The following is a 26964-nucleotide window of genomic DNA, read 5'->3' as shown; positions in this document are numbered from 1 at the left end:
TTGAGTGATGAAGTTAGGTGTTTAATGACATATGATAACAAAGTGGTGATGGTGACTATAGTTAGAAGAAGTTTAGTACGATGTGTTGTGTGTGACACAATCCTGCAGCTGTGTTTGGATGTTCCACCTCATTTTCACAGACAGCATCCTCCCCTTCAGGCATTTGTGGGTGTGGTTCATAGAGGGGAATCTGGAGTTCAGGATGCCAAAAGTCCTCTCAACTGTGTGCGTGTCATACAATGTGCCTCATTATAGGCACGCTCTGCTGTAGTGCTTAGGTTGGTAAATGGGGTCATGATCCATGGCTGGATCCCTTAACCCTGATCAGCTGAAAGAGAAAATGAGGGTAAATATTTGGTTGTTGGTTGCACCTTGATTATCACTTTGCATGGCAGTTGTCATCTTGTGTCATCTGTGACTCATCAGTGTTTGTGGTATTGTGTGGGATCCTACGCTTCTGTGATGTTCTTTCTGCATTGGGCTGTTTGACTATCAAAACTGGTGTTCGGCTGATTGACCTGATATCAGTGGTATATTTCGAAACTTGCTGTTCAGTGTGTATCTCCCATGCATTATGTAATGTGAAAGAAGTGCCTTCACTGGAGGTGACATGATACTTCCACACACACACAATCTGTCAAAGCCCAGCTCACCTGAGTTCTTGTTCAGTTCTGATGGAGGTTGAAGACAATCCGACCCCACCCTGAAACTGCTTGTTCCAGCACACTAGTTTTTAAAACAGTGCACTAAGAACAGAAGCTCAAGGGAAGGGGGGAAGTGGATAAAATAAAAAATAAAAAGACAACACCGTTCTTGCGTTTCCACTGTTGAAGTGCTGCACAAATCTGCGGCCCTTTCTGACTTCTGTAGAAACTGGTGCCTAATGAAACATAAACAAAGAACAGATAAGTGCAACCTATTCCTAAATGGGTTCCTGACTATCCCTTTATTTATTAGAAATTCTCTTCTAAAAGTACCTCTTGGATCCTGGTCTCTAGTTTCCAGGTTTGGAATGTGTTACTGCTCTGGGATGTGTTTTCTATTACTGTAAAGCTTCTAAAACATTAAACAAATACCGTTATCAGAATTACCAATATCATACATTCATCATAATATAACTAAAGCCTAAATTCCCAATAGTAGACTCACTTTTCCCATATTTCCAGAATCTTTTATAAAACAAATACTGTACTTTTACATCAAAATACAGCATGTAATTTGTGCAAGTCCTTGATTTACTGTTTGCCTTGCTGTCAATGGTTTTCACTGTTCGATTCCCAAAAGTTCCATAAAAAAAAAACAATGTCCGCTTCACAAAGTTCCGCAAAATACTCCTGCAACAAAGAGCCTGAATCACAATGCTCGTGGAAGGCACTTCGCCTCAAACTGTCTATACACGAATCCAGAAATTGCCGTCAAAGCTTCCTCAGGTAATAAAAGGTTTTGCACTTACTTGTTGCTGGCAAGAGATACTGATCAGTCTAACCTTGTCTTCTTTCTCTTTTGCAGGTTACTCGTAGGAGAGAGGCTGAGGCAAGGAGGAACCGGAAACCGGAAGAAGGAAGAGCCAGCAGCTGCGCCCATTGAAGTCAAAGAAAGTCTGTAAAGAGCAGGAGTGCCAGCGCCGAGGGATCTGTTCTCAGGTAAGCTGGAGGTAGACGAGCACAAGCACTGGGTGAGGCTCGGGGATGCCTTTTATAGACAGGGCTGGGTGTGGCTCAAACAGCTGGGTGTGGTTTGAAGGGCTGGGTGTGGTCCTCACATGCTGCACATGTTCTTGGAAGGTGTGCAGAGCTGGGTGTGGTTTGAAGAGCTGGGTGTGGTCCTCACATGCTGCACATGGTCTTGAAAGGTGTGCAGAGTTTCAGTTATTATGCAAATGAGTTGGATTAACACATGGCCTAGGGAGGAGTGTTTTAAAGAAGCCTTGGTAAAAGCAAGGCCCAATGTGTAAACAAAACAGCACATTAAACAACATACACAGAAGCCTAGGGGGGGGGGAAGGTGAAATAACAAGAAAGGCTTTTAATAGTAAGTTTAAAAGGGAGCTATTACAGAACCCACTAGTGCAGTGAGAGGGGACATGCTCTTTGCTGTGTACAAACCCTAACACAATCGATTCCACTGTGGTGGTAACACGGTTGCACTACATGGGCTGAACATCCCATTCAATTTGACATATGTAATTGCAGGTGAAATACAACAGGGAGGCCCTTTGATTTGGCTAGGTCACAATGCACAACACATCTCCATACGTTTGCAGCACTGAACTGTTCACAATTGACAATGCACAATTATCCCACGTATGACAAGTTCTATGCAAACCTATTTTTGTGCCCTCACCGAGTTGGCTCATGTGCAAACACGTACCTACACTACTGAACTTGCTCCAGGTAAGCTGGTTAACTTGGTTGTGGGGGTGAAGGTTTTAGTGTCAGAAGGTCCATGTGCCTGTACATCTGTTATGTATATGGGGAATTGTCTCAATCCGTATGTGTAGCAGTGTGCACTTTGCATTAGAGTCACATCCACATGTTTTCATAGCACAGTCCACTTCCTTATTGCTAGCGGGCAATATAACCCCAGGAATGATGTGAGATGTTGGTACTGCCTCAATGATTCCATGTCACCTTCATTATAGTCAGCATCATCATGCTATGTGTGTCATGGTGCTTGACCTTCAGCAAAACACACTGCACACCGCTTACACAGGACGTATTGGTTGGCAGGGTGTGTGATTGAGTATTATTGATGTTATATTGAAAGATTCATCTTCCAAGTTGTACTGCCAGTTAAGGCCATGTCATTATCACTGTGTGGTTTTAAATTGGTTCTGTGTGGCTCTGGAGTGGCATCTCTTGTTATTTGCATCCGTCATTTGTCCATAGGTGTGTATCCCATTGGGTCAGGATATCAAACATGACTACCAGTGTCACAACCTCAGTGTCTTCCTGGCCATGTGTCAATGTAGTGGTGTTTGAGTTGTGTGTCCTACAGGGTTGCTGTGCTGTGTGTAAATAACTAAGTTTCTGTACTGACCAACAAGTAGGCCATTGCCATGATGTCCATCCTGGAAGTGCTGATTGATGGTGCTGTGGTGGAAGATGAATGAATCATGTACACTCCCAGGATACTTTGCCATGATGTTGGTGAACAATCCAAGGTGATCCACAATGGCCTGCACATTGATGGAGTGTGTGTGCTTCCTGTTGCAGTATAGATTTTCCGTTGCAGCAGGTGGCACAATCCTGACATGTGTGCAGTCAATGGCACCAAGCATGTGCGGGAAGCCATTGATTTGATAGAACCCCTGTTTGGTGTCCTGCTGCTTCTGCTATGTGTTGGGGAAGCTGATGTGGCGGGGTGTGATGGAGATGATGGCATCAAGTACCTTGGGAAGGAAGGCAGAGAATGAGGGCTGTGAGATCCCGGCAACCAGGGCACCAGTGGTTTGAAAAGAGCCACTTGCCAACATGTAGAGGACAGCTAGCAGCTTGGTCTCTGGTTAAATGATGTGGGGTGTCTGCAAGCTGGGTGCCAACTGTGGCTCAGTGTGGCGCAGCAGCTGCTGTATGGCTTGCCAGTTTAGTTTTAAATCTGATGCGTTGTAACCCTATTTTAATATCGCTTTCTCTTCTCGTCCATGCCAAAACCAACTTCAGTGGTGATAAATTTAACTTCATCTCAATCTCTTTCTGTTATTAATTTAAATAAATATATTTTTATGACACTTTAACTCTGCATCATCTTGTTTTATCGTAATTTATGTCTAAAACAATTATTAAAAAATAATATAAATTAGGTTTGTGTACTTATTTTTGTATTTCTATTATTTGTTTTTAACCCCTTAGCTTCTGGGCCTCCCCTTACCCACAGTGCTGAGCCGGTTTTTGACTATTTGGGGTAGTTCACGCTTAGGCCTACATAACTTTTTGTCCACTTGAGCTATCCATGCCAAATTTGCGACCATTTTTACAACATCATAGGGATTCTAAAGGTACCCAGAGTTTGTGGGTTCCCCCGGAGGAGACCAAGAAATTAGCCAAAATAGAGCGAAAATTGAATGTTTTTCCAAAAAATGGGAAAAAAGGGCTGTAGATGAAAACATGTGGTGTTTTCCCTGAAAACGGCATAAAAAAAGGCTTTGTGGTGCTAAAATCCCAAACTTCCCAGCTTTCAGGAACAGGCAGACTTGAATCAGAAAACCACCTTTTTCAACACAATTTTGGTATTTTACTGGGCCATACCCCATTTTTACTATTTTTTGTGCTTTTAGCCTACTTCCAGTTAGTGACAGAAATGAATGTGAAACCAATGCTGGATTCTGGACAGCTAAACAGTTAGGAAAAGTAGACAAAATTCTGAATTCAGCAAGGGGTCATTTGTGTAGATCCTACAGGGTTTTCCTACAGACAATAACAGCTGAAACAAACAAATATTGAAATTGAGGTAAAAAAACAGCCATTTCTCTCCACGTTTTACTCTGTAACATTTCCAGCCTTGTCAAATTTTCAAAAGGAATACCCGATACATCCGCTAGAATCCTCTGGTTGCGGGGATATATAGGGCTTATAGGTTCACCAAGCAGCCGAGGGACCCAGAGCCAATAAATGGGCTGCATCTTACAATGGGTTTTCATTGTATACCGGGTATACAGCAATTCATTTGGTGAAATAAAAAAAATGAAAAATAGGTATCAAATGAACTTTTGAATTTCCAAAATGGGCACAAGATAAGATGTTGAAAAGTAGGGGTATTTGCAAATATCTGAATTCAGGGGTCCCCATACTAGCATATGAATTACAGGTCATTTCTCAAATAGACTTCTTTATTACACACTGTCGTACATTTGGAAGGAGGAAATGTAGAGAAAGACAATGGGCAGTAACACTTGTTCTTCTATTCTGTGTTCCCCCTTGTCTCCCAATAAATATGGTACCTCACTTTTGTGAGTAGGCCTAGTGCCCGCGACAGGTCACACCACAAAAAAGGAACCTAGGAAAACATAGCAAACCTATACATTTATGGAAAGTAGACACCTAGGGGAATCCAGAATGAGGTGACTTGTTGGGCTCTCACCAGATTCTATTAACCAGAATCATTTGCAAACCTCAAAATTTGGCAAAAAACACTTTTCCCTCAAATTTCGGTGATTGAAAGTTCTGGAATCTAAGAGGAGCCACAAATCTCCCTTCACCTAGCATTGCCCTAAGTCTCACCGATAACAATGGTACCTCACTTGTGTGGGTAGCCTATTGCCCGTGACAGGAAATGCCCCAAAACACAACGTGGACACATCACATATTCCCAAAGAAAACTGACCTGTTTTTTGCAAAGTGCCTAGATGTAGATTTTAGCCTCTAGCTCAGCCGGCACCTAGGGAAACCTATCAAACCTATTCATTTTTTAAAACTAGACAGTGTGGGGAATTCATAATGGGGTGACTTGTGAGGCTTTCGCCAGGCTCTGTTACCCAGAATCCTTTGCAAAATTCACAATTTGGCAAAAAAACACTTTTTCCTCACATTTCAGTGATGGAAAGTTCTGGAATTTGGGGGCAGCTACAAACTTCCTTCTACCGAGCGTTCCCCCAGGTCTCCCAATAAAAATGTTAACTCACTTGTGTGGGTAGGCCTAGAGTCTGTGACAGGAAATGCCCCAAAACACAGCATGGACACATCACATTTTCCGAAAGAAAACTGACCTGTTTTTTCTAAAGTTCCTGACTGTGGATTTTGGCCTCTAGCTCAGCCTGCACCTAGGGAAACCTACCAAACCTATACTGTAAGGAAATGCCTCCTTGGCATGGTTACCCCCTGACTTTTTGCCTTTGCTGATGCTATGTTTTGAATTGAAAGTGTGCTGAGGCCTGCTAACCAGGCCCCAGCACCAGTGTTCTTTCCCTAACCTGTACTTTTGATTCCACAGTTGGCACACCCTGGCATCCAGATAAGTCCCTTGTAAGTGGTACCCCTGGTACCAAGGGCCCTGATGCCAAGGAAGGTCTCTAAGGGCTGCAGCATGTCTTATGCCACCCTGGAGACCCCTCACTCAGCACAGACACACTGCTTGCCAGCTTGTGTGTGCTGGTGAGAACAAAACGAGTAAGTCGCAATGGCACTCCCCTCAGGGTGCCATGCCAGCCTCTCACTGCCTATGCAGGTATAGATAAGTCACCCCTCTAGTAGGCCTTACAGCCCTAAGGCAGGGTGCACTATACCATAGGTGAGGGCACCAGTGCATGAGCACTGTGCCCCTACAGTGTCTAAGCAATACCTTAGACATTGTAAGTGCAGGGTAGCCATAAGAGTATATGGTCTGGGAGTCTGTTTTACACGAACTCCACAGCACCATAATGGCTACACTGAAAACTGGGAAGTTTGGTATCAAACTTCTCAGCACAATAAATACACACTGATGCCAGTTTACATTTTATTGTAAACTACACCCCAGAGGGCACCTTAGAGGTGCCCCCTGAAACCTTAACCAACTATCTGTGTAGGCTGACTGGTTCCAGCAGCCTGCCACACTAGAGACATGTTGCTGGCCCCATGGGGAGAGTGCCTTTGTCACTTTGAGGCCAGTAACAAAGCCTGCACAGGGTGGAGATGCTAACACCTCCCCCAGGCAGGAGCTGTAACACCTGGCGGTGAGCCTCAAAGGCTCACCCCTTTGTCACAGCACCGCAGGACACTCCAGCTAGTGGAGTTGCCCGCCCCCTCCGGCCACGGCCCCCACTTTTGTCGGCAAGGCCGGAGGAAACAAAGAAAACAACAAGGAGGAGTCACTGGCCAGTCAGGACAGCCCCTAATGTGTCCTGAGCTGAGGTGACTCTAACTTTTAGAAATCCTCCATCTTGCAGATGGAGGATTCCCCCAATAGGATTAGGGATGTGACCCCCTCCCCTTGGGAGGAGGCACAAAGAGGGTGTATTCACCCTCAGGGCTAGTAGCCATTGGCTACTAACCCCCCAGACCTAAACACGCCCTTAAATTTAGTATTTAAGGGCTCCCCTGAACCTAAGAATTTAGATTCCTGCAACTTACCTGAAGAAGAAGGACTGCTGAGCTGAAAAACCCCTGCAGAGGAAGAACAGAAGACACCAACTACTTTGGCTCCAGACTTACCGGCCTGTCTCCTGCCTTCCAAAGAACCCTGCTCCAGCGACGCTTTCCAAGGGACCAGCGACCTCTGAATCCTCTGAGGACTGCCCTGCTTCAAGAAAGACAAGAAACTCCCGAGGACAGCGGCACTGCTCCACAAGAACTGCAACTTTGTTTCAAGGAGCAGATTTAAAGACCCCTGCAACTCCCCGCAAGAAGCGTGAGACTTGCAACACTGCACCCGGCGACCCCGACTCGACTGGTGGAGAAACAACGCTTCAGGGAGGACCCTCCGGCGACTCTATGACTGTGAGTAACCAAAGTTGTCCCCCCTGAGCCCCCACAGCGACGCCTGCAGAGGGAATCCCGAGGCTCCCCCTGACCGCGACTGCCTGAACTCCATTTCCCGACGGCTGGAAAAGACCCTGCACCCGCAGCCCCCAGCACCTAAAGAAACGGAACTCCTGTGCAGGAGTGACCCCCAGGAGGCCCTCTCCCTTGCCCAGGTGGTGGCTACCCCGAGGAGCCCCCCCCTTGCCTGCCTGCAACGCTGAAGAGATCCATTGATCTCTCATTGAAAACCATTACAAACCCGACGCGTGTTTGCACACTGCACCCGGCCGCCCCCTGAGGGCGCTGCTGAGGGTGTACTTTTTGTGCTGACTTGTGTCCCCCCCGGTGCCCTACAAAACCCCCCTGGTCTGCCCTCCGAAGACGCGGGTACTTACCTGCTGGCAGACTGGAACCGGGGCACCCCCTTCTCTCTATTGAAGCCTATGTGTTTTGGGCACCTCTTTGACCTTTGCACCTGACCGGCCCTGAGCTGCTGGTGTGATAACTTTGGGGTTGCTCTGAACCCCCAACGGTGGGCTACCTTGGACCAAAAACTGAAACCTGTAAGTGACTTGCTTACCTGTTAAAACTAACAATAACTTACCTCCCCCAGGAACTGTGAAAATTGCAGTGTCCACTTTTAAAACAGCTTATTGTGTTTTATGTGAAAAGTATACATGCTAATGAAATGATTCAAAGTTCCTAAAGTACTTACCTGCAATACCTTTCAAATGAGATATTACATGTAAAATTTGAACCTGTGGTTCTTAAAATAAACTAAGAAAATATATTTTTCTATAACAAAACCTATTGGCTGGATTTGTCTCTGAGTGTGTGTTCCTCATTTATTGCCTGTGTGTACGTACAACAAATGCTTAACACTACTCCTTTGATAAGCCTACTGCTCGACCACACTACCACAAAATAGAGCATTAGTATTATCTCTTTTTGCCACTATCTTACCTCTAAGGGGAACCCTTGGACTCTGTGCATGCTATTCCTTACTTTGAAATAGCACATACAGAGCCAACTTCCTACATTGGTGGATCAGCGGTGGGGTAAAAGACTTTGCATTTGCTGGACTACTCAGCCAATACCTGATCACACGACAAATTCCAAAAATTGTCATTAGAAATTGATTTTTGCAATTTGAAATTTTTCTAAATTCTTTAAAGTCCTGGTAGGGCCTTGTGTTAGTCCCTGTTAGCATTTCTTTTAGAGTTTAAAAGGTTGTTAAAAGTTTGAATTAGATTCTAGAACTAGTTTTAGATTCTTAAAAAGTATTCCAACTTTTAGAAGCATAATGTCTAGCACAGATGTGAATGTGGTGGAACTCGACACCACACCTTACCTCCATCTACAGATGAGAGAGCTAAGGTCACTCTGTAAAATAAAGAAAATAACAATGGGCTCCAGACCTACCAAACAACAGCTCCAGGAGCTGTTGGCAGAGTATGAAAGAGCCAACCCCTCTGTGGATGGCAACACAGAGGATGAAGATAGTGAATTGGAGGAAGATTCCCCCCTACCAGTCCTATCTAGGGAAGACAGGGCCTCTCAAGCCCTGACTCCACAAATATTAGTCAGAGATGCTGGTTCCCTCACAGGAGGGACCAACTTCTCTGAAATCACTGAGGATAACTCCAGTGAAGAGGACATCCAGTTAGCCAGGATGGCCAAAAGATTGGCTTTGGAAAGACAGATCCTGGCCATAGAAAGGGAAAGACAAGAGATGGGCCTAGGACCCATCAACGGTGGCAGCAACATAAATAGGGTCAGAGATTCTCCTGACATGTTGAAAATCCCCAAAGGGATTGTAACAAAATATGAAGATGGTGATGACATCACCAAATTGTTCACAGCTTTTGAGAGGGCTTGTGTAACCAGAAAAGTGAACAAATCTCACTGGGGTGCTCTCCTTTGGGAAATGTTCACAGGAAAGTGTAGGGATAGACTCCTCACACTCTCTGGAAAAGATGCAGAATATTATGACCTCATGAAGGGTACCCTGATTGAGGGCTTTGGATTCTCCACTGAGGAGTATAGGATTAGATTCAGGGGGGCTCAAAAATCCTCGAGCCAGACCTGGGTTGACTTTGTAGACTACTCAGTAAAAACACTAGATGGTTGGATTCAAGGCAGTGGTGTAAGTAATTATGATGGGCTGTACAATTTATTTGTGAAAGAACACCTGTTAAGTAATTGTTTCAATGATAAACTGCATCAGCATCTGGTGGACCTAGGACCAATTTCTCCCCAAGAATTGGGAAAGAAGGCGGACCATTGGGTCAAGACTAGGGTGTCCAAAACTTCCACAGGGGGTGACCAAAAGAAAGGGGTCACAAAACCTCCCCAGGGGAAAGGTGGTGAGACAGCCAAAAACAAAAATAGTAAAGAGTCTTCTACAGGCCCCCAAAAACCTGCACAGGAGGGTGGGCCCAGAGCCTCTTCACAAAACAATTCTGGGTACAAGGGTAAAAACTTTTATCCCAAAAAGGCCTGGTGTCGTAGCTGTAGTCAGTCTGGACACCAAACTGGAGACAAGGCCTGTCCCAAGAAAGATACCACTTCTAACTCCCATCCAGCTAAAACTGGAATGGCCAGTCTCCAAGTGGGATCAACAGTGTGCCCAGAGCAAATCAGGTGTCACACTAAAGCTACATTAGTCTCTGAGGGTGGGGTGGATTTAGCCACACTGGCTGCCTGGCCCCCTAACATGCAAAAATACAGGCAGCAGCTCTTAATTAATGGGACAAGTGTAGAGGGCCTGAGGGATACAGGTGTCAGTGTCACCATGGTGACAGAGAAACTGGTTTCCCCTGGCCAATACCTGACTGGACAAACCTATCCAGTCACCAATGCTGACAATCAAACTAAAGTACATCCCATGGCAATGGTAACTTTAGAGTGGGGAGGGGTCAATGGCCTGAAACAGGTGGTGGTCTCCTCAAATATCCCAGTAGACTGTTTGCTTGGAAATGACCTAGAGTCCTCAGCATGGGCTGAGGTAGAACTGAAAACCCATGCAGCCATGCTGGGTATCCCTGAACTGGTGTGTGTCAAGACAAGGGCACAGTGCAAGGCACAGGGTGGAAAAGTAGAGCTGGAGTCTAGAAAAATGGCCCAGCCTACCAAGAGAAAAGGAAAGTCAGCTGGGAAACCAGCTGCAACACAACACCAAAAAGAGAACCTCTCTTCTCAGGAAGAAGTTCTGCCCTCTGAGGGAACTGAGCCTATGGAACTGGAACCTTATCAGGTTGAGCTCTTAGGCCCAGGGGGACCCTCAAGGGAAGAGCTGTGTAAGGGGCAAGAAACCTGTCCCTCTCTTGAAGGCCTTAGGCAGCAAGCTGCTGAAGAGTCCAATGGCAAGAAAAATGGAACACATAGGGTCTATTGGGAAGATGGACTCCTGTACACTAAGGCAAGAGATCCCAAACCTGGTGCCACTAGGAGAGTGGTAGTGCCTCAGGGTTTCAGAGAGTTTATTCTGACCTTAGCCCATGATATTCCCCTTGCTGGGCATTTGGGACAAACCAAGACGTGGGAGAGGTTAGTCAACCACTTCTACTGGCCCAATATGTCCCTGAAGGTTAAGGAGTTTTGCCTCTCCTGCCCCACCTGTCAAGCCAGTGGTAAGACAGGTGGGCATCCCAAGGCCCCCCTCATTCCACTTCCAGTGGTGGGGGTCCCCTTTGAAAGAGTGGGTGTGGACATAGTTGGTCCACTAGAACCTCCCACAGCCTCAGGAAATATGTACATCCTAGTAGTAGTGGATCATCCTACTAGGTATCCTGAAGCTATTCCCCTTAGGTCGACTACTGCCCCTGCAGTAGCCAAGGCCCTCATTGGTATCTTTACCAGAGTGGGCTTCCCTAAGGAGGTGGTGTCTGACAGAGGTACCAACTTCATGTCAGCATACCTAAAACACATGTGGAATGAGTGTGGAGTGACTTATAAGTTCACTACACCATATCATCCACAAACTAATGGCCTTGTTGAGAGATTCAACAAGACATTAAAGGGCATGATCATGGGGCTCCCAGAAAAACTCAAAAGGAGATGGGATGTCCTCCTGCCATGTCTGCTTTTCGCTTACAGAGAGGTGCCTCAGAAGGGAGTAGGGTTCTCACCCTTTGAACTTCTGTTTGGCCACCCTGTAAGGGGACCACTTGCTCTTGTTAAAGAAGGCTGGGAGAGACCTCTTCATGAGCCTAAACAAGACATAGTGGACTATGTACTGGGCCTTCGCTCAAGGATGGCAGAGTACATGGAAAAGGCAAGTAAAAACCTTGAGGCCAGCCAACAACTCCAGAAGTTGTGGTATGACCAAAAGGCTGCACTGGTTGAATTTCAACCAGGGCAGAAAGTCTGGGTTCTGGAGCCTGTGGCTCCCCGGGCACTTCAGGACAAATGGAGTGGCCCTTACCCAGTACTAGAGAGGAAGAGTCAGGTCACCTACCTGGTGGACCTGGGCACAAGCAGGAGCCCCAAGAGGGTGATCCATGTGAACCGCCTTAAGCTCTTCCATGACAGGGCTGATGTAAATCTGTTGATGGTAACAAATGAGGACCAGGAAGCTGAGAGTGAACCTCTCCCTGATCTCCTCTCATCAGACCCTAAAGATGGCTCAGTGGATGGAGTGATCTACTCAGACACCCTCTCTAGCCAACAGCAGTCTGACTGTAGGAAGGTCCTGCAGCAGTTTGCTGAACTCTTTTCCCTAACCCCTGGTCAGACACACCTGTGTACCCATGATGTGGACACAGGAGACAGCATGCCTGTCAAAAACAAAATATTTAGACAGTCTGACCAAGTTAAGGAAAGCATCAAGGTGGAAGTCCACAAGATGCTGGAATTGGGAGTAATTGAGTACTCTGACAGCCCCTGGGCTAGCCCAGTGGTCCTAGTCCCCAAACCTCACACCAAAGAAGGAAAGAGAGAGATGAGGTTTTGTGTGGACTACAGAGGTCTCAACTCTGTCACCAAGACAGATGCTCATCCCATTCCTAGAGCTGATGAGCTAATAGACAAATTAGGGGCTGCCAAATTCTTAAGTACCTTTGACTTAACAGCAGGGTACTGGCAAATCAAAATGGCCCCTGGAGCAAAAGAAAAGACAGCATTCTCCACACCTGATGGGCATTATCAGTTCACTGTTATGCCCTTTGGTTTAAAGAATGCCCCTGCCACCTTCCAAAGGTTGGTGAATCAAGTCCTTGCTGGGTTGGAATCCTTTAGTGCAGCTTATCTTGATGATATTGCTGTCTTCAGCTCCACCTGGCAGGATCACCTGGTCCACCTGAAGAAGGTTTTGAAGGCTCTGCAATCTGCAGGCCTCTCTATCAAGGCATCCAAATGCCAGATAGGGCAGGGAACTGTGGTTTACTTGGGACACCTTGTAGGTGGAGGCCAAGTTCAGCCACTCCAGCCTAAGATCCAGACTATTCTGGACTGGGCAGCTCCAAAAACCCAGACTCAAGTCAGGGCATTCCTTGGCTTGACTGGGTACTATAGGAGGTTTGTGAAGGGATATGGATCCATTGTGACAGCCCTCACAGAACTCACCTCCAAGAAAATGCCCAAGAAAGTAAACTGGACTGTAGAATGCCAACAGGCCTTTGACACCCTGAAGCAAGCTATGTGCACAGCACCAGTTCTAAAAGCTCCAGATTACTCCAAGCAATTCATTGTGCAAACAGATGCCTCTGAACATGGGATAGGGGCAGTTTTGTCCCAAACAAATGATGATGGCCTTGACCAGCCTGTTGCTTTCATTAGCAGGAGGTTACTCCCCAGGGAGCAGCGTTGGAGTGCCATTGAGAGGGAGGCCTTTGCTGTGGTTTGGTCCCTGAAGAAGTTGAGACCATACCTCTTTGGTACTCACTTCCTAGTTCAAACTGACCACAGACCTCTCAGATGGCTGATGCAAATGAAAGGTGAAAATCCAAAACTGTTGAGGTGGTCCATCTCCCTACAGGGAATGGACTTTATAGTGGAACACAGACCTGGGACTTCCCATGCCAATGCAGATGGCCTTTCCAGGTTCTTCCACTTAGAAAATGAAGACCCTCTTGGGAAAGGTTAGTCTCATCCTCTTTCGTTTGGGGGGGGGGGTTGTGTAAGGAAATGCCTCCTTGGCATGGTTACCCCCTGACTTTTTGCCTTTGCTGATGCTATGTTTTGAATTGAAAGTGTGCGGAGGCCTGCTAACCAGGCCCCAGCACCAGTGTTCTTTCCCTAACCTGTACTTTTGATTCCACAATTGGCACACCCTGGCATCCAGATAAGTCCCTTGTAAGTGGTACCCCTGGTACCAAGGGCCCTGATGCCAAGGAAGGTCTCTAAGGGCTGCAGCATGTCTTATGCTACCCTGGAGACCACTCACTCAGCACAGACACACTGCTTGCCAGCTTGTGTGTGCTGGTGAGAACAAAACGAGTAAGTCGACATGGCACTCCCCTCAGGGTGCCATGCCAGCCTCTCACTGCCTATGCAGGTATAGATAAGTTACCCCTCTAGTAGGCCTTACAGCCCTAAGGCAGGGTGCACTATACCATAGGTGAGGGCACCAGTGCATGAGCACTGTGCCCCTACAGTGTCTAAGCAATACCTTAGACATTGTAAGTGCAGGGTAGCCATAAGAGTATATGGTCTGGGAGTCTGTTTTACACGAACTCCACAGCACCATAATGGCTACACTGAAAACTGGGAAGTTTGGTATCAAACTTCTCAGCACAATAAATGCACACTGATGCCAGTGTACATTTTATTGTAAACTACACCCCAGAGGCACCTTAGAGGTGCCCCCTGAAACCTTAACCAACTATCTGTGTAGGCTGACTGGTTCCAGCAGCCTGCCACACTAGAGACATGTTGCTGGCCCCATGGGGAGAGTGCCTTTGTCACTCTGAGGCCAGTAACAAAGCCTGCACTGGGTGGAGATGCTAACACCTCCCCCAGGCAGGAGCTGTAACACCTGGCGGTGACCCTCAAAGGCTCACCCCTTTGTCACAGCACCGCAGGACACTCCAGCTAGTGGAGTTGCCCGCCCCCTCCGGCCACGGCCCCCACTTTTGGCGGCAAGGCCGCAGGAAACAAAGAAAACAACAAGGAGGAGTCACTGGCCAGTCAGGACAGCCCCTAAGGTGTCCTGAGCTGAGGTGACTCTAACTTTTAGAAATCCTCCATCTTGCAGATGGAGGATTCCCCCAATAGGATTAGGGATTTGACCCCCTCCCCTTAGGAGGAGGCACAAAGAGGGTGTACTCACCCTCAGGGCTAGTAGCCATTGGCTACAAACCCCCCAGACCTAAACACACCCTTAAATTTAGTATTTAAGGGCTCCCCTGAACCTAAGAATTTAGATTCCTGCAACTTACCTGAAGAAGAAGGACTGCTGAGCTGAACAACCCCTGCAGAGGAAGAACAGAAGACACCAACTGCTTTGGCTCCAGACTTACCGGCCTGTCTACTGCCTTCCAAAGAACCCTGCTCCAGCGACGCTTTCCAAGGGACCAGCGACCTCTGAATCCTCTGAGGACTGCCCTGCTTCAAGAAAGACAAGAAACTCCCGAGGACAGCGGCACTGCTCCACAAGAACTGCAACTTTGTTTCAAGGAGCAGATTTAAAGACCCCTGCAACTCCCCGCAAGAAGCGTGAGACTTGCAACACTGCACCCGGCGACCCCGACTTGACTGGTGGAGAAACAACGCTTCAGGGAGGACCCTCCGGCGACTCTACGACTGTGAGTAACCAAAGTTGTCCCCCCTGAGCCCCCACAGCGACCCCTGCAGAGGGAATCCCGAGGCTCCCCCTGACCGCGACTGCCTGAACTCCATTTCCCGACGGCTGGAAAAGACCCTGCACCCGCAGCCCCCAGCACCTAAAGAAACGGAACTCCTGTGCAGGAGTGACCCCCAGGAGGCCCTCTCCCTTGCCCAGGTTGTGGCTACCCCGAGGAGCCCCCCCCTTGCCTGCCTGCAACGCTGAAGAGATCCATTGATCTCTCATTGAAAACCATTACAAACCCGACGCGTGTTTGCACACTGCACCCGGCCGCCCCCTGAGGGCGCTGCCGAGGGTGTACTTTTTGTGCTGACTTGTGTGTCCCCCGGTGCCCTACAAAACCCCCCTGGTCTGCCCTCCGAAGACGCGGGTACTTACCTGCTGGCAGACTGGAACCGGGGCACCCCCTTCTCTCTATTGAAGCCTATGTGTTTTGGGCACCTCTTTGACCTTTGCACCTGACCGGCCCTGAGCTGCTGGTGTGATAACTTTGGGGTTGCTCTGAACCCCCAACGGTGGGCTACCTTGGACCAAAAACTGAAACCTGTAAGTGACTTGCTTACCTGTTAAAACTAACAATAACTTACCTCCCCCAGGAACTGTGAAAATTGCAGTGTCCACTTTTAAAACAGCTTATTGTGTTTTATGTGAAAAGTATACATGCTAATGAAATGATTCAAAGTTCCTAAAGTACTTACCTGCAATACCTTTCAAATGAGATATTACATGTAAAATTTGAACCTGTGGTTCTTAAAATAAACTAAGAAAATATATTTTTCTATAACAAAACCTATTGGCTGGATTTGTCTCTGAGTGTGTGTTCCTCATTTATTGCCTGTGTGTACGTACAACAAATGCTTAACACTACTCCTTTGATAAGCCTACTGCTCGACCACACTACCACAAAATAGAGCATTAGTATTATCTCTTTTTGCCAATATCTTACCTCTAAGGGGAACCCTTGGACTCTGTGCATGCTATTCCTTACTTTGAAATAGCACATACAGAGCCAACTTCCTACATATACATTTTTGAAAACTATATACCTAGGGGAATTCCGAATGGGGTGACTTGGAGAGCTCTCACCAGGTTCTGTTACCCAGAATCCTTTGCAAATCTCAAAATGTGGCCAAAAAAACACTTTTTGCTCATATATCGGTGATGGAAAGTTCTGGAATCTGAGGGGAGCCACAAACTTCCTTCCAACCAGCATTACCCCAAGTCTACCCATAAAAATGGTACCTCACTTGTGTGGGTAGGCTATTGCCTGCGACAGGAATGGATCACACAAGGGTCAATGGGAGTGATCCATTTCTGACGTAGGCACAGGCACACAGGTGGGGTTGTGTTTTTATCAGGACAAGTAGAGAAACAATGAGTGGTAGGAATTTTGTGGATCCCTGCACACTGCTGCAGTTTCTGTGATGAAAAAGCAAGGAAAAGTTGTGTTTTTAATCAATGTTTCTCTTTTGCAGGGTATTCTGGGTAAGAAAACTTTGTGAAATCCAAACACGCCACACTTCCATGGACTGCCTCGGGTGTCTAGTTTCCAGAAATGTCTGGATTTGGTACGTTTCCCTGTGTGGCTGCCGAGCCCAGGACCAAACACTCAGGTGACTGACTTACAGAAGGAGGCTGTTTTGTGGTAGGTAATTTCCGTTTTGGGTACTTCCCTGTTGTGGTCACTTTCTCAGTCACTAAAGTGAGGCAGTATTTCGCTGGAGACTTAGTGGAATGCTGAGTGGTGGAAAATTTGTGGCTGCCTGCAGATCCCAGGACTTCCTCTCACTGCAATGCAAGGCAAAAGTGTTTTTTAAGCAAATTTTGCGATTTCAACGGGATTCTGGGTGAAGGAAAACTGGTGAGAGCCACGCAAGCCCTACACCCTTGGACTCCCCTGGTGCTAGTATGTTGAAGTTAATCCACCACTCACACTGAATGCTTTTAGCACCACCAGAAATTATGGTGTCAAAGCATGAATACTTATCAAAGTATCTGAATATTGAAACCAAGCCTTCTGAAGGTGGGCCATAAAGCCACGTCCAGGAACCAACCTCTTTATGGTCCATTCACATGCCATTCATGCACCACAAACAACCCGATCATACCGCCAACCACGGGCCCAATCCAACCAATCACTGCACTCACATTAACTTACTGCTGCCAGACAAGGGCCCATCACATTCATACGCCACAGAACGGAATAAGTTTTACTACATTTTGCCACCTGTCAAGTAACCGCCTCCTTCTTCCTGAACATTACCGAAGGCATGCGTAACGAACCTTTACTAATGACTCCCACGACAGCCACCTGAGGCTCAGGAAGACATGTTTTTCATGCACCTTTAACGCACTCACTGTGCTAAATCCAACTCCTTCCAGTTTGTGGATGCAAGTTGGGAGTGTCCGAGTATGCCGTACAAAGCGATTCCTCGAACTGAGTGAGCACAACTACCTTTGAAACTAATGGAGAGATGCTGGGGAATTCTCATGACGTTCCTTAAAGAGAAGGTCATAGGCTATGAAAAAGGGTAGCGTTTGGCACACAGGGAAGTCCGTGATAACGTAGCATGTGTCCCAGCCAACATTATGTGCAGTGCTGTGAGTGTAATGCACTTATCTTACAGCAAACTGAGCATCTACTAAGTTCTGATGGAGGATGAACATGAAAAGCAGGTCAAACACTGACCCATACGTGTCATTGTTCTTCAGTGCTGGGATGGCATCAATGGGTTTGAATCCATAGGTGGTGTAGATGATGTAGTACTACCTTTACTATCTGCCTTCTACCTATGTAATATCCCTATGAAGGCACACCTACTATACGCTTTCCTTACCAATTCATGTCTCTGTCCTCATCAGAGTCCTGACTAATCCTGTATAATTGCCAAGTGAACCTGTATTAGTTTGTGGATGCAAGTTGGGGGTGTCCGAGTATGCCTTGGGAGGCCTATTCCTCAAAATGAGCGAGCATATCTACTGTTGAAACTAAGGCAGACATGCTGGTGAAGAAATCTTAAGGTCTCTAAAGTAAAAAATCCAACAAATATCCTGTGGGACTCATTCACCAACACTTCTACTTTCGCTTTGAAAGTGAAGCTACAAATTGAGTTTGCACAATTTCAAACAAGTAGAAATGTTGGTGAATATGTCCAACAGGACATTTGTTTGACTTATTACACTTACTGTAGTTCTCGTTGGCAATCATGGTTGTCATTGTGTAGTATACATAAGTTCCCTAACAAATACTTCAAAATTCATGATTTTAACATTCTGCCACACAGGTACTCTGTGACAATGTGGCATATGTTCTGTCCACTAGTATGTGTAGTATGGGGACTATAATGCACGTTAATTGAACAGAACACCTACCACGTTCTGACGGTGGCTATAGATCTCAAGCAGGCCATAAGGAAGTCCATGATTTCCTGAAATAGATGAAGGAACAGTCTGGGGCTCCTTGCCTAACAAAGCAGTGGCCCATGGATGTTCGGTATCCATGCACAGCCACTGAAAGGATTACCCAAAGGCAGCTCCACCTCAGTCGTTTCCCAGAATTTTGCTTTAATATGATACAACGTACAGCAAGTAAGGACACAGAGGCCTGGTTGGGATGGGCACTGGGGACAGTAAAACTGACTCTCCTGCCACTTTCCATGCTTCGAGCACACTTTACAGCAACAACATGAACGATCCTTTTTGGGTGTTTTAGGAATGCGATCAGCAAAGTGTCGCTCCTGCAGCCTTGCCACATCCTCCAGAACATATGAGGTAGAGGTTGCTGCTGCTTCTGTAACAGCTGTGAGGCTTTCAATTACAGACAACTGGAAATCAAGGAAAGTCATGAGTCTTCCTGTGGTTGTCTGACGGTAAACAACATACACATTGTATGTTGCCATCTGGATCAGGTGGGTAAACAGTTTCTTGTACCAAGTGTGAGTTTTATGACACACATTGTATGGTTGAAGAACCTGGTTGTTCTTGTCCACTCCGCCCATGTACTTATTGTAATCAAGTATACAGATGGGCTTGTGGACTTCGGCCATCTGACCCCAAACCGTGTTGGGGGAAGTGCTCTCATCATGAATTGTAGTGATCATGTATACATCACGCCTATCCAAGAACTTGACTGCAAGCAGTTCATTAGAATGCAATGCAGTAGTCTGGGATTTCCGGAGCTTCTTGCAAACAAGCACCTGTGGGAATTCTTTGCGTTTACAACAAACTGTACCGCAGGCCACAGTGCCAGCTTTGTAGAGCTCACTGAACATCTCTACTCCTGTATAGAAACTGTCCACATAAAGGTTATAATCTTTGTAAAGGAGTGGCTGGACAAGTTCCAATACAATCCTACCTGTGACCCCTAACGCGGGAGGGCAACCTACAGGATTTAGGGTAGAGTCCTTCCCTGTATATACTCTCAAGCTGTACAGATGGCCAGAAGAGCTCTCACACAGCATGTACAGCTTTATGCTACAGCGAGCTCTTTTGCTCATAATGTACTGTCTGAACAGCAGCTGTTCTTTGTACAGGATCAAGGACTCATCGACTGCTATATTCTTTCCAGGAGTATAGATCTCTGGAAACCTGGCAGACAAATGTTCCATGACAGGCCGAATTTTGAACAACCTGTCATGGTCTGGATAGTACCAGGGCAAAGCAGCAGAATTGTCATTGCAAAAAAATGATCTCTGCTCATGTATGGTGCGAAGGTGGGGGTTACCCAAACCGTGCGAGTCGTCCAGTAGGACTGCAAGGTGGGTTTCTGCACTAACCCCATTTTGAGTGTAAGGCCCAAAAATATCTTCAGCGAAGTGGGAGTCCACTGGCGTGCACTAGAACAGAGCCCTAGAGTGCCTCCACGCTCCCTCAGAAATTGGTCTGCACGTAAATTTGTTTGCTGCACAATTTCCTGAAGGAAGTCGACATCCAAAAATAGATGGACGTAGTCGACTGGCAAAAAGTTGGCCAAATCGACTTTCCATCCAGTGTCACCAGTAAAAGGTGGAATTTGGGGCTGAACTAAACAGGGGGCTGCCAAGAGACCACTCTCTCTGTGCTTGTGGCTGCATGCACCTGCTCTCTGGGTTCGGCTAACCCGATATTGTCCCCCTGCACAGACTGTGCTTGCGAAGAGACAGCACAGCTGTCGTCATCGTCTCCTTCAGAATCACTGGAGGAGGTGTCATTGGATGGAACTCCGCCGACTGAAAAATCACTCCCAGATTCTGCCCCATCGTCCTCTCCCTCAGATGCTGGCTCAGTATCTGCTGCTCAGTCTCTGATTCTACACAAGACGCAATTTCTGCTACTGGCTAAACTGTCCCTCTAAAGTAATAGCCTAGGTAGAAGGCAGATCGAGCCACAAAATTGCTCGTGGGTGTGTGTGTGATGCGTCCAATAGTAAATGTCGTCACCTTACCTTAGCTTCTTCTCCGATTCGGCAGATTCTCTGAAGACAATGAAAAAAACAAAAAAGACAAAGTATTACTTCACCTTACCACATACCCATCATCACAGCCTTTAGCGCTGGTAGCACTGAGTCATTTTTGATGCTCTGCCTCCCATGACCACCTCTTCTAATTCCCTCAGTACAACCCAGCAAAAGTGCTCCTCAAATCTCCATAGTCCCCCTCGCACATACATTTTCTTTGGTTTAAAGCGCAGGTAACGCTTGGTTTTACTAAACCACTCAGCTAAATACATATAAATGTATATCCTTTGCAGCAGGAAAATAAACCATCTGCGCTACTTCATGGCGTCAAAACTGCCAATAGACAAAAGACAGGTCTATTTCTATCTCTCTCTCCATATATATACATATATATATCACTTTTTAACTTTTTGTATGTGTGGTTTTCCTGGGGGGGGGTAATTGTGGCTCCCGGAAAACAACACATGTAAAAATAAAAAATAAAAAAAATGTAAAATATATATAAATACATATCTATAGAGATTTGTCTCTCGTTTTATATATATATATATATATATATATAGAGAGAGAGAGAGAGAGAGAGAGACTGACTCTCTACATCACTTTTTTTTCATTCATGTGTCAAGCACAAATGTATAAATAAATAAAAAAAATCACATGTATAAAAAATAATGGCCCTATAGGGGATCATCCCAAGAACTGAGCCCAACATTTTCTTTTTAAAAAAAATATATTCTCTGGGGGGGGGGTGCAATTGCCCCCCCAGGGAAAACTATTGCAATAAAATTCGGCCCCAGGGGTGGCCCGTGTTTGAAGGGCTGCCCCCGCCATTTTGTTGTTTTTTCTTTTTGAAAAGAAAATAATTTCTTTTATTATCTGGGAGGCGCAATCGCCCTCCAGAAGAACCCCAATTTATGTATTTTATTTATTTATGCCCTCACAGGGATTTGGGGGGGCGGCCCATTTACGCGGGGGCTGACCCCCCCAAACGAGAACCCTTGTGCCTAGGGGCGTTTCCTGGCCATGGATCGCAGCTGTCCTGCGATCCATGACCAGGAAACTGTTCCAGGAAGGCATTGATGGAAAAGGGAGACTCTCCCCATTCCATTGATACCTCCCTGGCATCTGGGGAGGCCATTTTGGCTTTTTTTTCCCACTGGAGTAGGCAGAGGATGCTTACCTGCTCCTCCGCTGCTCCAGTGGGGAAACATGTGATGTCAGTGCGTCATCACAGAGGGGCATGTGGGAGGATGGTAGGAGATGCAGAAGTTCTTCAGCGTCTCCCATGGTAATAAAAAAATATATATATTCTCCTGTGCATTGCACTGGAGGATTTTTTAAAACCCTCACTGGTGTCGGCCACAGGTCGTGACCCACACCAGAGTGGTAGTGTGGGCGTCGGCCAGTGGCTGACGCCCGCACTAAAGCGGTTAAATACCATGCATTAATTAACTTGAATGAGAGACTGTAATCACTTATCACAGGTCCCTGCTTTAATTTCTTATAGTGAGCTTGCATTTATGCTGTCAATTAAGTTTACCAGTCAGCGTTGGGTGGAGTGGGGAAGGCTTCTGAGTTCTTTGTAGCAATTCATAACTGGATGACTGTGAGTTTCCTTAAAATGAAGGACCACTTGACTGAAATCTTGATTGCAAATAGTGACAAGTCATATTAGTCAAGCAAGGTCAGCTGGCAGTGTTATTCAAGGGTAAGCAACCTGGGCTGTGATTTTCAAAGACCAAGCGAGGTACAATTAAAAAAAGTCTGTTCTTTCTGTTGTTTGCAGCTGTGCCTTTTGTGGAAGATCCTGACCATTTCCCAATGATTCTCTTGCACCTTGATTATGGCAATCCTTTAGGTCTTGCTTTCTCAGATATTTTGGTTATTAATATGCAAAATATATGGGGCACGACTGTGAGACTGTATAAAGGTACTATGTGCTATCCACCATGCTTTTCACAAGATTTGCCCAGTTGGTTTGTCTAACAGGCTGGTCTCCCATCTCTCTGCAAGGGCACTCAGATTTGGCAGTCTAATCAACCATGTGTGCTGCGTCATGTATTAGGTCAGAAGCTGTGGAGCAGTGCTCCGTTAGAACATTGCATTGTGGAACTTGCACAAACAATAAAAAACAGAATTCAACCTGTTATGAAATCTTAAAGGTTGGGCTTGAAGGTACCGAAACTGCAACAACGATGCAAGGCATATAGACATTTCTGTAAGGTCTCTCTGCTCACTAGATTGACATGCAGGTTGGGTTATTCAACCTTTCGTGTACCTCAGTCTAGAAGAGGGAAATCACTGTCAAGCGTTTTTACTTATTCAATGTTTTTGTTGTCTTTGTCAATGTTGTGGGTCTCTGCAGGTGTCTGCTGTAGGATATGTCTTTGAATGTAGAGCTTAAATTGCATCGCTTTGTGTGTCCTGCAGATTTTTGTGTGTGGCTCTATCATGCATAAAGATGGGCTTCATGCTAGATTGTTGGCTAGGTAGTAGCCATTCCAGCATCAAATTCATATCAAGTCTACTGACTACAACAACTCTATGCATTGGGCAAAACACATTTTACTCTCATGCATACAACGTGACTCCAAACAATATATATTTCCTAAGGATTTGCCATGTCAATAGATTGAGTTATTTTAACACTTCCTTCTTCACAAACTGTACACATTAAACAACATGTATCACATCATCATGGACACCTTGGCATCATCACCCTCCACGTTACACTGACACTTTACACTGCATCAGCGTTACACAAACCCCATGGTATCCTTATGCACACAACATGGCTAGAAGCCATTATGTTGACCGAAGAAGTCAACTGACTTGGTTCATACATAGGCATATAGAATGGTATCAAAGCCTTATTATGGTCACAAAATGCCTTTGAATATAACAGCTATCTGAAGTTGAGCAACAGAAATATATATCAGCCCATCAGAGCAAGCCTAACAGTAATGTCCTTCAGCACACACAAATATGCACATGAAGCTTAATGCAAATCAAGACAGGATCTAGCTGGCCATTGTGTGACTTATAACCTCAAAAAAAACCTTAGGCCAGAGAGGATAGGTAGGAATGAGAGGGAAAGGGCCATCGCGGATTGCACTCGCCCAGCTCAATTTACAATAAACAAGAAGCAATGCGGATTAAATCACAAGTCACTAAAGGGCATTACCCATTTTAATTAGTGCACTTTGTCTGTCCTGCATGTGTGTTCTGGGAGGAACCAACATATTTAAAAACAAAAATGATAGGTAAGCCCTGATGCACCTACCCAGATGTTGTGCTACTTCAGAGAGTTTCTTCTTTCATCAATAATGATTATAATGATGAATGCCCTTCCTACGCTGTGCTAAGTGCCTATGCTTGGTCTTGTGATGAAGTGGGATCTGGAATGTGAGACTAAAAATCTCTGAGGGTGTCTCAAGTGCTCCTTCAATGATTGAGGACCACGGAGATGAATAAAAAATCTAAATTAGGATGCCTGAGAGACTTTATACTCCTGCATAGTATGGATCTGGGTCAACATGTTTCTGCCAAATGGCCCCAAGCGGGGTCCATGCATTCAACAGGACTAGGATCCCGGCAATGTATATTAATTGTGCCCACTCATTTATACAACACACATACAGCTCACATATTTCAACATGCAGAAGAAAGTGTGGAATACATGCATTTTATGTTTTTGTATTGTTTCCTAGAAGGAACAATAAAAGAAATGAACAAACACAGAGAAGAAATCATACGAAAATAATAAATTAAAATGAAAAGCCCATGTTGCGTGGTAACAGGGACTCAATCATTATTTACATGTGCCAGGGTGAAACAGCAAACACACGTGTGAAATGCGGCACAGTTAGGTGGCACGGTATAATCCTCACAGTGATTAAGGCAGATCTCCTTGCATCCATCATTTTGGTCTCACCCTTAGAGATAGGGTGTCAGGCCCTCCCGAAGTTATGTACTGGAGAACCCTTTGTAGTCACACACTGGGTAACTGTGATAGCAATATCTAAACAAGGGATTAGTCAATGGTAACAATAAAAAAGCTGAAGGTAATGATAAAAAAGCCTCCTGGGGCATTTCGAAGCCCACTACTAACTTCATCAAAGGGCAATCTCTGCTATTCATCCTAAGTCTCATGCACACACCCCGAATTTTACATACGCGTGGGGATGCCTAGTATTTGAAGGTGTTGCTTTTATTCCCACAAGGATGCCCAGTGCAAGCATAAGTGTGCTTGTTAGTGGATGGGTAGAAGCGAGAGTGCACACGTGTGCACGTGTGCCCACGAATTTTCAACTTCTATTTTAAAAACTGCTGAGAGGCCACAAAAGTCTTAAAGCTGTGTATGCCATTCCATTTAAAAAAACATTATAGAACCCGAAGTATTAAAAAGAGATACAAAGAGATCTTTGAGTCCTTGGGCTAATCACAGGCGCACATCGAGATTAAATTAATTTGAGAAATGAGCCGACAAGCTGTATATGAGAAATCAATGTCTGCTTTTGATGCAATATAAATTAAGTACCAGAATGAGATAAATATCTTTCACCGTTGAGTATGCTTATCAACTCTGTGTGAATACATTTTGCTCTTGATAAAAGTGCACTACATTTTTGTTACAGCACCTAAACGTGTTGATCGGATTTATTTATATTCTACATTGTAAACAACAAGGAGTTGTTTCTGAATATTATGTCCAAAGAGGAAGATGTGTACAAAAATGTTAATTTGAGGAAGCTACAACTGTAGAAATTTAAGAATATTGTTTTTTGAAATGTGCTATATGTGACTATGAGTGTATTGTCTTTATGTATTTATGTTTCTTAAATGTCTGGAAGAAATCTAAGTTGATAGAATGGTAGAAAATTTATGAAAATTTATGAAGCATGCAGTATGATATGAACTTTATAAAAATAAAAAATAAACATGTTTAATTGTATAAGAGCAGATTTTCCATATCTGATTGAATTGTATTGGCTAAGTGTGACTTCTTTTGTGATAATAAGAATTTGTTCCCACCCTGACCCCTTGTTTAAGGTTTTTAATTTATGGGTACCTAATAATGTATATGTGACAAAGTATTTTTCCATAGAACTAAATATTTACCACTGGAATAAAAGTGAAATTGCCTTCATGCAAGGCATTTTTGTGAGTGCAATGGTATATACTATGTACAATACATATTTGAAAAACCCTTCACATGCATGACAGTAGGCATCCTCAAAATCATTCTGTTATGGTTATATGTGAATAGAAGTTTCTTTAAGTGATGATGTCAAAAGTGGAATGCTACATCATGTAGGATTCCATGTGGGATGGTTGGAGTAGAGGAGAAGTATCTAAACTGGTGGTACTGGATTATTTGTTGGTGGATGCCTATTAAATGTCTTTAATGAAAAAGGAAACGGTTCTGCGTCAAATGGCGACAAGCTGACAGCTGAGGCATCCGCCTGTTCAACAAACCTATGTGTGCACTGTAAACATTTCCCGGCGGATTGATACAAGCGTCGGATTTCAAAAGGGTATCGTATTTTGTGTCTCGATAATTGGCATTTGGTGACTGGTGGCTCAGTCGGGCAAAATAATTTATAATACACCATTGTGAAGTGAAGTGTTCGTCCTGCTGTTTTATAATCACAACAGACGCCCTGTCCACGAGCGCATACCGCGAGCACAATTAAACTGTGTATGCATGCAGAGAGTGAGAGCAACAGAGTGTGCCTCAAAAGCCGCGTATACATAAAGACGCGCGCTGAAGCGGAAGTTCTCTAAAGCAAAAGTACAAATACCGCACTGTTACTGCTGTTAATGTTTTATTAAGGATTTTTTTATTCTCTCTTACCTTCGCTGCTATTCGTCTTTGGAGTCCTCGTTTGTTGCAATGGTGATGTCATTTCCTATTTGCACTCTGGGACATTGAGGAAGTGGAAAGGGGAATTAAACGGTACCTCTCAGGAAAAACAAAAACAACAAAGAGGTAGAAAAGTGGAGAAATTAATTAACTGATTTTCAATGACATTAGTTAATAAATTTTATTAACTTTCTACAAAGATTAATATTACATTTTTTTGTTTTCTTTTGATGTTTGATTATATTAAATATGTTGCATCAATCTCCTCTCAGTATGTCTCAACCACCACAAGTTTTATCTGAATGAGGTGAGCCGATATTGCCTTGGAAAAAATGTATAAACTTGTTTGATTCTTATTTAATTGGTATTGGTGGTGAGAAATTTTCCCCGGCAAGGAACCAAGGCATTCTTTTGCACAATTTAGGGATTGAAGGACAGAACA

The 26964-nt window shown here is 45.1% G+C and overlaps 1 long non-coding RNA gene across 1 annotated transcript; it reads right to left on the bottom strand.

Moving 5' to 3' along the window:
• Positions 1–26574, bottom strand: LOC138285373 (uncharacterized). Its single transcript, XR_011201583.1, has 3 exons — positions 26514–26574; positions 20645–20674; positions 1–328 (listed from the first exon to the last, which is right to left on the bottom strand). It is a non-coding gene; the product is annotated as an uncharacterized lncRNA (long non-coding RNA).
• Positions 26575–26964: the final 390 nt, after the last annotated feature.

Source organism: Pleurodeles waltl, chromosome 3_1 (assembly GCF_031143425.1).
Source record: "Pleurodeles waltl isolate 20211129_DDA chromosome 3_1, aPleWal1.hap1.20221129, whole genome shotgun sequence".
NCBI lineage: Eukaryota > Metazoa > Chordata > Amphibia > Caudata > Salamandridae > Pleurodeles > Pleurodeles waltl.
Note: the sequence above shows the minus strand (reverse complement) of the source record. Positions and strands in the feature narration are given on the sequence as shown.